The 14084-nt window shown below is 45.4% G+C and overlaps 1 long non-coding RNA gene across 1 annotated transcript; it reads right to left on the reverse strand.

The window, feature by feature from the left end:
- Positions 1-14067, reverse strand: LOC101940904 (uncharacterized). The gene is made up of 3 exons (XR_255553.5): positions 13746-14067; positions 10119-10275; positions 1-6507 (listed from the first exon to the last, which is right to left on the reverse strand). It is a non-coding gene; the product is annotated as an uncharacterized LOC101940904 (long non-coding RNA).
- Positions 14068-14084: the final 17 nt, after the last annotated feature.

Genomic DNA, 14084 nt, shown 5'->3' on the forward strand with positions numbered 1-14084 from the left:
GTCTCACCCCACTCCTCTGAAGACTTTCCCAGTGATAGTAATACAAAAATATCCTTCTCCAACGATCCAGGCGAGTGGGACATGACTTCTCAAGAGCTCATTGCATATTAGACTGAGAAGGGCCCACAGAAATTCCAGACTCTAAATGCTGACTTTTCATTGACAAAGCGAGAGTACACCAATCAGAATCATTATCTGACCATATCAATGTTTGAATATGTGAAGCCTAACAAACAGATTGGCAAGCGAAAATGGCTCATCTAATTCGACTTATAAGCAGAAAGTGTATGGTTTTTACTACTTCCTGTTTTCTGATACCAAAAAGTGGGGAATGTTTTGCGAAGGTTTCAATGATTGGAAGAATACTGCATACATTACTAATCATGCAATGAGTGAGCAGCATACATTGTCAGTTAGCAGCTACAATGCCCGAAAGAAAGTTAGTGGCAGAATTGATAACCAAATGGAAACCAGTTTTTGGAAGCTCGTGTTTATTGGAAGAACATTCTCAGACGCGTAGTTGAAACCATAGTTTTTCTTGCTGAGCGTGGTCTGTCATTACATGGCTCAGATGAGACTGTTGGGTCGAAACACAATGGCAATTACCTTGGCGTTCTAGAGCTAATTGCTAAGTTCAACCCTTTCTTAGCTCAGCATGTCAATAGAAAAGGCCATATATAATATCTATCAAAGACTATTTGTGAGGAAATCATTGCACTGCTGGCAAAGAAGACGCTATCAGCCATTGTAGTTGAGATCAAAGATGTGGGATATTTTTCAGTGTCCGTCGACCCAACACTGGATGTGTCATATGTCAGCTGATTGTCATCTTGCATTATGTGCTACCCAATGGATTTATAGTCCATTGTCTATTATTGCATGATATATAATACATCTCTCTCCTAGATACTTATTAGAGACACAATCTCTTCTCTTTTTTACAGAGTTCTGCTCTTTTCACATTCCATCCTAACTCTCTTGCCTGCTAGTTGTGACAAATCATGCTTAATCAGCACTACTTGTCCCACTCCTGGGGTTTTACAAATGACTCTGATTTCTCATGCTAGTTAGCAGGCTAGTCTACACTGGCAACACTAAAGCACTGCCGCGGCAGTGCTTTAACGTGGCTTGTGTGGTCGCAGGAGAGCACTGGGAGAGAGCTCTCCCAGCACTCTAAAAAAACCACCTCCACGAGGGGCACTGTCTATATTGGCGCTTTATAGCATTGAAAATTGCTGTGCTCGGGGGGGGGGGGGGTATTTTCACACCCCTGAGCGAGAAAGTTGCAGCGCTGTAAACTGCCAGTGTAGACAAGCCCAGAGTCAGACAGAAGGGGAACTGCAGTTTTCTGAGGCTTTTCAGATGTGTCCCTGGATTCCTAAGCATTTTTTCCCACCCTTGAGTGCCACCCTCACCAACATATGAAGGCTATAAATGGAGTCATCTGGGGGTGGGAATAGGAACATCTGTGGACTGAAATGCAGTGGACAGGGAAAGCTTTTCAGAGGAACAGAGTGGAGAATGATTGTAATTATTCGGCTGAAAATGAGGGATTTGTCCTTCCTACATAGGCAGATGTCACGGTGGTGGAATTTCTCCACGATAACAGAGTCCCATATGTGAACTCCCCATTATTTACTGAATTCATTTCCATTCCTTTGGTTGTGTTCCCACACTTCCAACACTCAAAATGTCAGCTTTCACGTGCCAGTGACTCCTGTCCTGAGAGCTGATGTTCATTGGCAATAGGAACTTCACCAAATTCTGGCTTCCTGAACGTGCAGTTGATTCTGACAGTAACAAAAACCAAGGGAGGAACAAGCCACAAATACATCAGAAAGCATCTTACACTAAGGAGTTAACAAAAGACCCTCAACTTCATGTTCTCCTCTAGCTCATCAACTCTATATTTAAAGTCCAAAATACTGCTCTATGAGATTGTCCTCCTGAAAACAATGCAACTGTCTCCTAAACAAAGAACAGTTCATGGTTTGGCATCAAATTTTCCCCTCTTCCACAAGCCTGCCACAATTGCCCCTCCCCATTATTATAACAACATAGTCTCAAAATAGGCAATTTGTGACATCTACAATGCTACACAAACTCTTTTGTGACTTGGAAATTATTTCCATCTCTTTTGTGCCTCCAGCCCTTCTTGAGTTATGGAGAAGCTCACTGTCACATGAGTTCTGTGTCCCACATGTGGTCTCTGGCAAACTGGGAGGGAGAAGAAATCAGAATAATAGTAGAGAAAAATGATAGTTTAATGGAAAAGAATTGGCTCAAATTCCCAGACCCACAGACACTGATCCCCTGCCATGGAAAGGCTACAGTTCTATGGTGTAAATACTTAAGTCAGGATTTAATTAGCAAAGCTGATTCTAGGCCTGGATGTTTGGGGTTTGCATTGCTGCTATTTGTCTGTCTGTGACACATGGAAATAAGTCCATGATGTGACATCATGCTATGCGGTCACAAGCTAATTTACATTTTTTTTAGTGACACCACGAGTCACATTCAGATTCTGGAGCTTGCAGGATCTGGGGCTGTGATGTCATTCAAAGAGATGATTCCAGTTAGAATAATTAGACTTGATTTTATAGTCTTTATTCAGGTAAAATTTCTGTGGATTTCCTGATGCCATATACCTGACATATGAAGCAATTAGTGTTGGTAGGAATGTGATTCTTTTACCCCAGAATCCCTAAGATGGCTGGAAAAGACTTTCAGTGGCACCTTCACCTGGGTGAAGGCCCCTGGATCCAGCCCTTATTACAGTACCTCCTCACTTTTAAAGTCGTCCCAGTTAATGTTGTTTCGTTGTTATGTTGCTGATCAATTAGGTAACATGCTCATTTAAATTTGTGCAATGCTCCCTTCTAACATCGTTTGGCAGCCACCTGCTTTGTCCACTGCTTGCAGGAAAAGCAGCCCGTTGCAGCTAGCTGGTGGGGGCTTGTAACCAGGGTGGACCGGCAGCCCCCCTATCAGCTCCCTGCTCCCCTAAATTCCTTGTGCTGCAGGTGCCCAGCAGGCTATCAATCGGCAGTTCAGCTGTCCCTCCCCCCACTGCTATGTGCTGCTCCTGTCCTCTGCCTTGGAGCTGCTCCCAGAGACTCCTGCTTGCTGTGCAGGGGCGAAAGAGGGGGGGGCTAATGACAGGGTGTCCCCCTCCCCCCTGCTCCTGCACCCTGCTTACCCCTTCTCCATATAGAGAAGGGAGGGGACACGGACGAAGAGAGACAGAGAGAACTTGGGGCAGCAGCTGCTGTCTCAACTTCCTGATCCACTTAAAAAGACAATGCACTTAAGAATGGGTCAGCTTACTTAAGGGGGCAGTGTGCATCTTTCTTTCTCTCCCACACACAAGGTGTGTGTCTGTCTCTGTCTGCTATGCTGTCTCCCCTCCCTTGTGTTCATGCTGCCTTGTGTGAGAGGCTACGTTAACAACAATGTGTTAACCCTTGAGGGCTCAGCCAAGTGCTAGTTCATCATTTAGCAGCAAGGCATTCCCTGAGAAATATCCCTCCCTCTTCCACCCTCTAACTTCACCAGCTCAACCAAGCTTCACAATCATCATAGCTGTGAACAGTATTAAATTGTTTGTTTAAAATGTATACTGTGTGTATATCTATATAATATATAGTTTTTTGTCTGGTGAAAAAAAATTCCCTGGAACCTAACCCCCTCTATTTACATTAATTCTTCTGAGGAAATTGAATTCGCTTAACATCATTTTGCTTAAAGTCGCATTTTTCAAGAACATAACTACAACATTAATCGAGGAGTTACTGTATTTACTGACTCATTTCATTTGTCACCAAGTGATTCCTCAAAAGACCTTAAGGGTATGTCTACACTGCAATTAGACACCTGCCATATCTGGCCCAGGCCAGGTGACTGGACTTGCGGGGCTCGGGCTAAGAGGCTTTTTAATTGCAGACATTTGGGGCTGGGCTGCAGGGTCTCACAGCCCAGGCTCCAGTGCAAACCTGAAGTCTACAAAACAATTAAACAGCCCCTTAGCCCGAGCCAGCTGACATGGGCCAGCCGTGGGTGTCTAATTGCAGTGCAGACATACCCTAAGATGAGTCAAGATTAGAGAAGGGCCAAGGCTTCGATATAAAATTTCCCCAACCCTTGAAGCTGGAGCCATATCCAACAGTGATAAGCTGCCAACATTTTAAGAAGCAGCTCCTACAGATACTTCCTGTCTCAGTGAGCAATGAAAGTGGTAATCCCTGCATAAAGAGCCCTCCCCTTCATGCAACTCCATCAATAAATTTTTGGTCACATGTAAATTTAAATGTCTACAACTATCACATGGCTAAGTACAAAGCAAGATTTTGGAGAAGGTTAGTGAGATGATTGTGTGGGATACCTGCCAAACTGAACTGACTCATCTCCTATAAAAACTGTATGTGGTGTGTGCACATGGGGAGAAATCTTGCTACAGAAGTGGAGCCCAGCTGCACGTTCCTTTCAGCCTTAGCAATCAGTTTGTGTGGGTACACATTTTACTTCCCAAGAAAAAGAGCTCAAGCCTTCCTTTTACGAAACAAATAGTAAAATGAGATCCTTTACCAGGACCAAAGTTCAACTCTATTAATAAGGGGCTTGGCATAAGCTCCCTCTTGATCATCAGTGTACCTGAACTTTGCAGCTTGGGACTCTCTCTATTCATGTTTCCACTATACATTAAGTTTCTGGGCCCAAGTCTCCTCTGCCTTGCAGCTTTGTTAGTCATTGACACCTATGGAAGGCAGCTGCTGATTTGCCTGGACACATACAAGGTAAGCACATGATTTCAGTTAGTGTATAGGGCCATTTTCATCCCTGGTTTAATTTGACTGGCTTCAGAGAAGTTACACCAGAGATTTATTTATACCACTGACTTTACTGACTCATTTCATTTGACACCAGATGTTATCGGCTTCCTCACTGGAGAGAAGAGAGAAAAGAAGAAAAAGGGAAGGAGCACAAGGAGCAACTTGCCTCTGATGGCCCAACAAGCCATGTGCAGGGCAACAGAAAAGTGGAGGAAGCTAGTAAGCAGTGATCCTGCCCTCCTGGGAAAAGCTGACAGGTATTTGGAGAGAAAGCACCATCTATTGCTTCAGAGCAGGGGATACAGAGATTCTCGGTTTTACCACAGATTTGTTTCGTGACCTTGGGCTAACAACTATATTTTCAAAAGTGGGCACTGATTTTGTGTGTCAAGTTGGACACTCAAAAATTAAGGTATCCTAAGTCAGCGGCCACTTTTGAAAATGTTGGTCTTAACTTCTGTGCCTGCATTTCCATTTCTAAAATGGCCATAACATCACCAGTCACATAGAAGCGAGAGGCAAAATTCATCACTGCTCATAAAGTGCTGTGAGATCCTTGCATGGAAAGTGCTATGTAAGTGTCAACTATCATATAGCCTTAAATTTAACAGGCATTAACTAATACCTTTATATTTCCAGTGTCACCTATCTCCATAGAATTAAATCTCAGCTGCCCCGTGCTTGGCCAAACCCTGTTTCGAGCCTACACAAAGGCTCTCCCAATTCTACCTCAGCATATGTCATGATCGTAAATGGGTCCTGCACTTTAAGACTTCACAAAATAAAAGGGGTTTACTATAAACATGCCCTTCCCACAACTCTATGACATCTGCAAGCCAGGCAAGAAGGCAGAAGGGAATAGCACTCAAGGAAACAGTCCAGTCCTCCTTAAAACTATGGATGCGATTGCCCTTTTAAGAAGGCCAATATTTTGGTCCCAGTGCTTTTCTTTCATTCCCAGGCTGATGTAATGCAGTAAGTTTCAGACAGAAGCACATGGTGGCTTTTGAGGTCAGAGCCCTGTGTGGCTTTGTTGTCTGTCTGCCTGTCTCTGGGGTTGTGGTTGTATGTGTGTGAGAAGTCTCTCTCTGCTTTGATTAATGGGAATATGTATGTGTGTGTGTGTTTCTCTCTGGGCTGTGATTGGTTTTAGAGTGTTTCGGTGCTTCATAGCCTGTGCCACGATTGGTTTAGCATGTGCTGTGTTTCTGGATGTGTGTCAGGGTCTTTCTTTGAACTTGGACTGGTTAAATAGCGTGCACCTCTGTTGTGAATGTCTCAGTGTTGTCCTCGCAGCTGTGGTTGACTATAGAGTATGTCTGTTGTTTGTGACTGTGTGTCAATGTGTGATGTTCCGTCTCTCTCTCTCCCTGCCTGGAAAAGGGGCATTCCCCATTTCCTCCCAGATCACAGGGGGATGAAAAAGGAGGCAGAGGAAAGGATGTGACTATGCACTCTAATCTCTGCATGGGATCTAACAGGTTTGGAAGGGTTTGACAAACAATTAACAATCCTCCAGCTCAGCTGCTGTTTCCCAAAATAGCTCCTCAACAGGGGGAGGGGGAAGGGCTCTCAGACAAAGGTGGCCTTTTTGCAAGGGACATCGAAATCATTGCAGCAGGAGATGATGGAGAAAGGAAACCTGAAAGATTAAATCAGCAGAGCGCCACAACCCCACCTGGAAGGAAAAACAATACAAGATAAAAGAAACTGGACAGGACACAGCTTGTGATGCAAATAACAACTAAAGAGGGCTACGCACTTCACTGTTTTTTTGTTGTTTAAATTTGTGTTCATCATCCAGTGAAGGAGACTTTAGCATGCCCCTCATGAGGCTCATTGAGTATTCATGACATCACCTCTTGGCTGGAAAACACACCATCAAACCAGGTCCTTCCTACTTTCTCGCACACACAAACACAAACAGAGAGCCCCCTTGCTAATACCACTTTCTCTCAACCAGCATTAGGATGCTCTAGCATACATGGGCTGCAGGTATTTTTAACGTAGCCTCAATTAGATATGCAAATGCCCATGGCAACCAGTGACCAATCTACACTAGGATGCCCAGTGTTTTTAACACCCGGGAAGCTGAACCTGTGCTGTTAGCAACTATGAAGTGTAAGAAAATTCCCATACCAGGTAGATAGGGCCACACATACATTAATACAATCAAGATGAATAGAAGCATTGGTTCTTTTTGATCCTTTGGCTCAGTTTAAGTGTACCAACCTACACATCCTCTCTCTGGGGACTATATCCCAATATTACAGGGAGGTGGGCATGATGACCTAACAGGTCTCTCTCATCTCAAACTGCAGCAGTCCTAGGGTGACCAGATGTCCTGATTTTATAGGGACAGTCCCAATTTTTCTAATATAGGCTCCTATTACCCCCCCACCCCGTCCCGATTTTTCACATTTGCTGTCTGGTCACCCTAAGCAGTCCTGTCCTGATAAACGATGCTTCAAAGCTCCTATCCATTTTGCACATGCTTTATTTATTTTTAAATGCAAGGTTAGAATGACTCAGACCCTTCTAAAAAGGAAACAAAAAGGGACTGCTGCTTAACAGAGTCTAGAATGATTTTCAACTACAACATCTACACAGATTTACTAAACTGGTACAGATTTAAACTAGAATTACAAATACATAAATAAAAACCTGCACCAAAAGATTAGGAAGTTACTGGCTCAGCTTCTGAATACAATCTAGTGTTAATATATCTGGGGAGGAAAACCCAGAAAAGGATCTTATTACAGCAATCTGTTAAACACCAGATTTCAAAAAGTATTGAGGCACCTAAAAATGCAGATAATCACTTAGTATGATTGTCAAAAGTGCCAGGCATCTAACTCCCAATAAGGACTGTGCAACAATAAATCTAAGGGTATTTTTGTTTTATAGTTCTTATTAAGAGTCATTTTTCTGTGTTCTTTCAACTGATATACTTGAAATGGTTCTGTGGTAGTACCAAAGAAGTTTCGGAAGCATGCATAATTTGAACAGGTTTTCTCTCTCTATCCCAGTTATGTCCTGTGTATCTAGGAAAAAGGATCTTTGTTACAGCTTGACATTCAGATCCCAATTGAGTTGTCCTTCCTTCGGGTTATGTCTACGCAACAAGTGCTATAGCAATACAACTGCAGCTATGCTGCTGTAGTACCGTAAATTAGAAACTATAGTAACAGAAGTGGATTTTCTGTTGCTGTAGTTAACCCACATCCTAGAGAGGCAGTAGCTATATTGCTCAGGGCTGTAAAAAATGTCACAGAGAGTGCACCGTAGTTAGGTCGACCTAACCCCCCACAGTAATCACAGCTAGGTTGACAGAAGAATTGGAAGGACTGTGCAACAATAAATATCACAAGATATTTTTGTTTGGTTTATGGTTCTTGTTAAGAATCATTGATACCAAAGCAAGCTCCAAAGTAAGTCTGGAGGAAAGCCCACAGATAGGTCTCAGTATATCAACTACACCCAGAAGAGCACAATGGGCAGAGCAGAGCATGAGGTCATACCATAATCCTCTTTAAGGAGCAGAAGCCTATAGTAAAATAAACACTCTGTGCTGTATAATGAGATGCAAAATTATGTGGCACGTGCGGGGGGGGGGGGGGGTAAAGATCCTATGGAACTTTTGACCCTCTCTGCTCAAGGATCAGGGTGTGAACTCAGGTGTCCTAGCCAAATCCCAGTTTGAGTAATTCTAGTCCCAGTAAAATTCCCCTTATGTCCTCAGTGATAATGGCCTTCCTCCCCACTCTCTCTCGTGGCACCATGCCTCCACCTCCAGGGCAAATAACAGCCCCCTTTCCTCATTAATCCGTCCACTGGCTCAGTACCCTAGGTGCCAGCATGTACTTGATGAGCTGCCCTAATCCACACCAAGCATCAGGGTTTGCTCTCCCTGTTCATTCCAAGTCTATGGCCCCATTCTGATAATTAATAATGAATATAAATAATAATGTCTATTTATTATATAGCACTTTTCATCAGTAGATCTCAGAAGGCTTCACAATGTATTTAGCCTCCCAACACCCATGAGGTAGGGAAGCATTATCATCCCCATTTTACAGAGGCACAGAGAGGCCACATGACTTGCCCCAGGTCACACAGAATGTCCATACCAGAGCAAGAAATTGAACCTTGGTCTCACACCACCTGGACAGGGCCCTACCCACTGGACCATCCTTCCCCTATTGTGAAGCCCTCCCTTTGGCTGCTCTATCACCATCCTTTGCTCTGTAGTTTCCTCATTTTATGAACTGACTCCATGACTATTTGCTCTAATAAAAATGGGATTTTCAGGCAGTTGCTTAGGAGACAGGGAGAGGGTACACAAAATCAGGAGTCTCCCAGGGAAACGTGATATGTGACACATTCCTTTCATATTGGTGCACATAACAATATTCATGTGGTGGGGGTGGGGCCAAGAGGTTCAGAGTATAGGAAGGGACTCAGGGTTGCGGCAGAGGGTTGAGGTGCTGGGGTATGAGGGCTCTAGCTGGGGGTGCAGGCTCCAGGATGGGGCTGGGGATGAGGGGGCTCAGGGCTGGGGTTCAGGGGGTTAGGGCTCCGGCTGGGCGTGCAGGAACGACGGGTTTGGGATGCAGGAGGGTGCTCCGGGACTACGGCAGGGAGAGAGGGCTCCCCCCAGCTCTCTCTGGTCAACTTTGCGTGCCCCTCATGAGGCTCATTGAGTATTCATGACATAAATCTGTTTTATATTTTACCTAAACCAGTGTACTTTGCTTGAAGTGCTGGGGAAATCTCTGCTCAGTGTACAAAAGCTGGTGCATGTCCTCTCCACACTGAGGGAGGGGCGGACTGGATAATAAACTTACACTGGTCAGGCTTCTGACCCGGGCTAGGCGGTACAGCTCTGGAGTCCTAGGCTGGGGAGCTGTGGGGAATTGGTTGGAGCCTCTCTGTTGTTGGTTCATGAGTAGCTGGGAGAAGCATTCATGTAACGTTACTGGGTGCACAGGTGCCCACTTTGTCATTTCCTGGGGGTGCTCGACCCCCGCTCTCCCTCAGGCCATGCACCCACCCTGCCTCCTCGCTCTGCCTCCTCCCTCCAGCGCCTCCTGCATGCTGCTGAACAGCTGACTGAGGCAGGCAGGAGGCACTGGGAGGGAGGGGGAGAAGCTGATCAGTGGGGCCACTGGTGGATGCTGAGCACCCACTATTTTTTCCCCGTGGGTATTCCAGTCCCGAAGCACCCACAGAGTCGGCGCCTATGGCTGGGTGTGTTGCTGTCTATGGATGTTTGTGTAAATGCAGTACCTGGAGAGGTTTTCAGCTTGTCACATCATCACAGAGTGAGAGGGAGCCCAGGTTGGTAAGCCAGAGGGCTCAGTGGTACCCCAGTTCCAGGTTGCACCCCAGGAAAACTCATCATAGTTGTCCTTCTGCCATATACATTGGCCAAACTGGACAGTCTCTACGCAAAAGAATAAGTGGACACAAATCAGACGTCAAGAATTATAACACAAACACAAAACCAGTCGGGGAATACTTCAACCTCCCTGGTCACTCGATTACAGACCTCAAAGTCGCTATACTCCAACAAAAAAACTTCAGAAACAGACTCCACCGAGAAACTGCAGAATTGGAATTAATTTACAAACTGGACACCATTCAATTAGGCTTGAATAAAGACTGAGTGGATGGGTCATTACACAAAGTAAAACCTATTTCCACATGCTAATTTTTCCCCCTACTGTTACTCACACCTTCTTGTCAACTGTTGGAAATGGGCCATCCTGATTATCACTACAAAATTTTTTTTCTCCTGATGATAATAGCCCACCTTAACTGATTACTCTCGCTATAGTTAGTATGGCAACACCCACTTTTTCATGTCCTCTGTGTATATATAGATCTTCCTGCTGTATTTTCCACTGCATGCATCCGATGAAGTGGGTTTTAGCTCACAAAAGCTTATGCTCAAATAAATTTGTTGGTCTTTAAGTACTCCTCATTCTTTTTGCTTATATTTAATAGGGTTGAGCAGGAGGTAAAGAATTAAACACTATATTAAAAATAAGAGACTAGTGTTACTTGAAGAGAAAGTGTAACCTTTTGATACTGGTTCACCATTTTGATATTGTGTTTAGCATCAAAATACTGAGTGTGTAAGTTTTAAGGCTCTCAACTGAGCTGTTAAAAAATTCTTTTGAACATTCTGAAAATAAGGATGCTTTTAAAAATGAATGTGGCATTTGGCAATTAATATATACTATATGTTTTTCAGGTCAAAGGTTTGAATGCAATGGCATAATTGGACCTAACTGGCGGGTTCACAGCAAATTTGTAGGAACAAAAGACTAATATGAGTATATTTATCAATGTTACATTGGACTACATTACTTCAGGCAACTTTCCTCTTAACAGATGACTTCTGTATTTAAATTCTTCCCCACAATGCCTTGCAACAGCTGAGAGCCCTGGACAGAGCAAATTCAGTACAGCTGACATGAATCCATAGAATAGTGTAACAAATGACCAAAAGGTATCATTCCTATGTAATTGCATGTTACACCACAAAAACATAATCTATGTTTTTAAAATATTAAATGTGTTTAAGGATATTTCCTCACTGTGTAAATTAAATAAACCACATGATTAAAACGATACAGATTGCAAAATTAGTTTATTTAGTTCACACATTGCGGAAGCATCCTTAAAAACAGTATTATCTGCCATTTATGGCACAACACAGAAATAACATAGGGGTTGCACATTTTGGTAATGGGGACGGGTGTGGTGGTGACCCCCATCTATGATCTCCCCGAATTTAATGAATGCAGCTCCACATATATATCCATAAACAGGTACATACCCGTCCCCTCTCAAGGGCACCCTCCCTGACCATGCACACAGTGAACACATCTTCTTCTGTCCAATTACTGCCAGCTGCACCTTCTCTACCTTACTACTGCTTCTCTATTGTCCTCCTAGGGCCCAGGGACTCCCAGCAGCTCCTACTGCTCTGGGCCTCTTGCTCCTCTACCTCGCTCTTGTCCAAGGAGCAGAGAGAGACCTGTGAGAGAAACTGTGTAGGAGCCAACAAGAGATTTAAGGTAGGAATGGGTATGGAGTGGAACCATTTTTTCCACAAGGAGGTAAAGGTAAGCAGGAAGAGCCCAACAAATCCAGCTCCACTCAGTCTTCCCCTTCCTGTTTTGGAACTAACATGTCAGCTCAGAACTTCCTCTCTTGCCTGCCTCCCCCACCCCAAAACTAAAAACAAAATAAATAAAACCCTTTCTGGCTCTCGGGCAGCTCCCCTCCTTTTGGCCCAGGCCTGTCTTTGCTCCTGAGAGAGGGGCTGAGGAGCAGGGTTCCAAAAGTGCAGGCAAACTCTGTTCTGTAGAAGACCAGTTGGGAATGCAGTGAGGCAGGGCAAAGAAGCTGAGCCAGCCCAACACAGGATGTACTTATTCAATGCAGTATTGTTGAGAGATCTGCCTAGAGAACACTGTGGGGCTGGAATATAAGGAGATTTTCATCTCTTAAACGCTACTGAGCCATGTACTATTGGCCGTTTTCAAACATTTATAACTGGCCAAATTTGGGTGGATTTTCACAGGGACAGTAAAAGAAATCTCCCTGAACCCAGGGCTCTCTCTTCACCCATTTCAAGTCCCTACTCCAAAACATGAAGGCACTAGAACTTTTTAAATATATGGCTGTAAGGGGTTTTTTTGTTTTTCTTTTTAAACATTGTCAAAACAACCTCATCCTTGGAAATGGCTATACTGTTTTTGCTAAAACTCCCAACCAAATTCAGCCTGAGGCAGACATCTGGCATGGAAAATCTCAACCCAGATGGTTAAACTGTGGCAAAGTTTAATCAACTGAAAACAGAGTATTATAATGGGAAATATTATGCAGTCTTAAATGTAGGCATTGCTGCCAGCTCCACCTGTAAGGGGACATGTGAAGGAAACAAAGAGGGTGGATAGGGCCAGATTAAGGCCATCCAGGGCCCTAGACACCATAACATGGTTCTCCCTTACTGTGGTCCCACCTTCCACTTGGAGTTGTGGTGGCAGGGGTACTCTCTTCCCACTGAGGCAAAAGCAGTGAGATGAGGCCCCCTTCTGTAACTCCAAGAGTGGTAGCAGATTCCCCTCCTTAAGAAAAGCAGGGGTTCCCTGTAAATCCAAAGGCCAGGAAGTATCTGCTTAGGTGGGTGCATAGAGTGGGCACTGAAGGAGACCCAGAATTCTGGACATTCTGGTACCTCCAGAAACACCATGGGCCTGCCCCTGCCAGTGTGACATGTGTGCAAGCTCATGCCTCACAGACTATGCCATATTGAAGAGCGCATCACTCTGCTCCCACCGGTACGATCTGAGATGCACAGTGCATGCAAGGTCATATCGGTGGCACTGGCACATTCTTTAAAATGGTGCCCTCTGTGCATGCTACTAGATCAGTGCTTCCCAGCAGTGATGCTTCCAGCAGGTCCGGTCAATCGCGGCTCCCACTGGCCGCGGTTCACTGCTCCAGGCCAATGGGAGCTGCTGGAAGTGCCGCTTCCAGCAGCTCCCATTGGCCTGGAGCAGCGAACTGCAGCCAGTGGGAGCTGCGATCAACAAGACCTGCGGACGGGGCAGGTAAACAAACCGGCCCACCCCGCCAGGGGCTTTCCCTGCACAAGCGGCGAAACAAGTTTGGGCAACACTGTACTACACAAAACCATGCTCGGTTTTGCCTCAGTACTGGACAAACCACCCCAAAAAAGGCTTCTCTGGCTTCAAACTGGCCTATGGGTGGTCTGGGGCCTGTTGCACTTGTCTCCTGCCACACAAAGCCCCCGGACAGGGTGTTTACAGGAGCCCCTCTGTCCCCAGCAGTGGGGCATGGAGTCACCACACCATTCAGACGCACAGGGTTGGTCACCTCTCTCAGGTACCGCACCAGGCTCGCTGCAGACTCAGGCCTTGTTGCCAGCTATAATTGGGGGCTGGGAAACAGCACCTCTGCCCTCACCAGGGGACTCCAGGAGCTGAGGGCCTAGCCCTCAAGGCCCTGGGACGGGGCTTCAAAGGACACTTACGCCTCCCCTCAGCCTGAGAGCGCGAGGCGGTAGCCCCCTCCCGTGATACAGGGCGGGAGGACGCACGCCTCGCGTGACGCACGTACCCCATTCTCAGGGGGGAGGCGATGCGCTCTCCAGTGTCACGTGACAGAGCACCGCCCCTCGCGCCCATTTCCCATTGGAGACCGCTCTCGCCTGTC

This window comes from Chrysemys picta, chromosome 8, assembly GCF_011386835.1.
Source record: "Chrysemys picta bellii isolate R12L10 chromosome 8, ASM1138683v2, whole genome shotgun sequence".
Taxonomy (NCBI): Eukaryota; Metazoa; Chordata; order Testudines; family Emydidae; genus Chrysemys; species Chrysemys picta.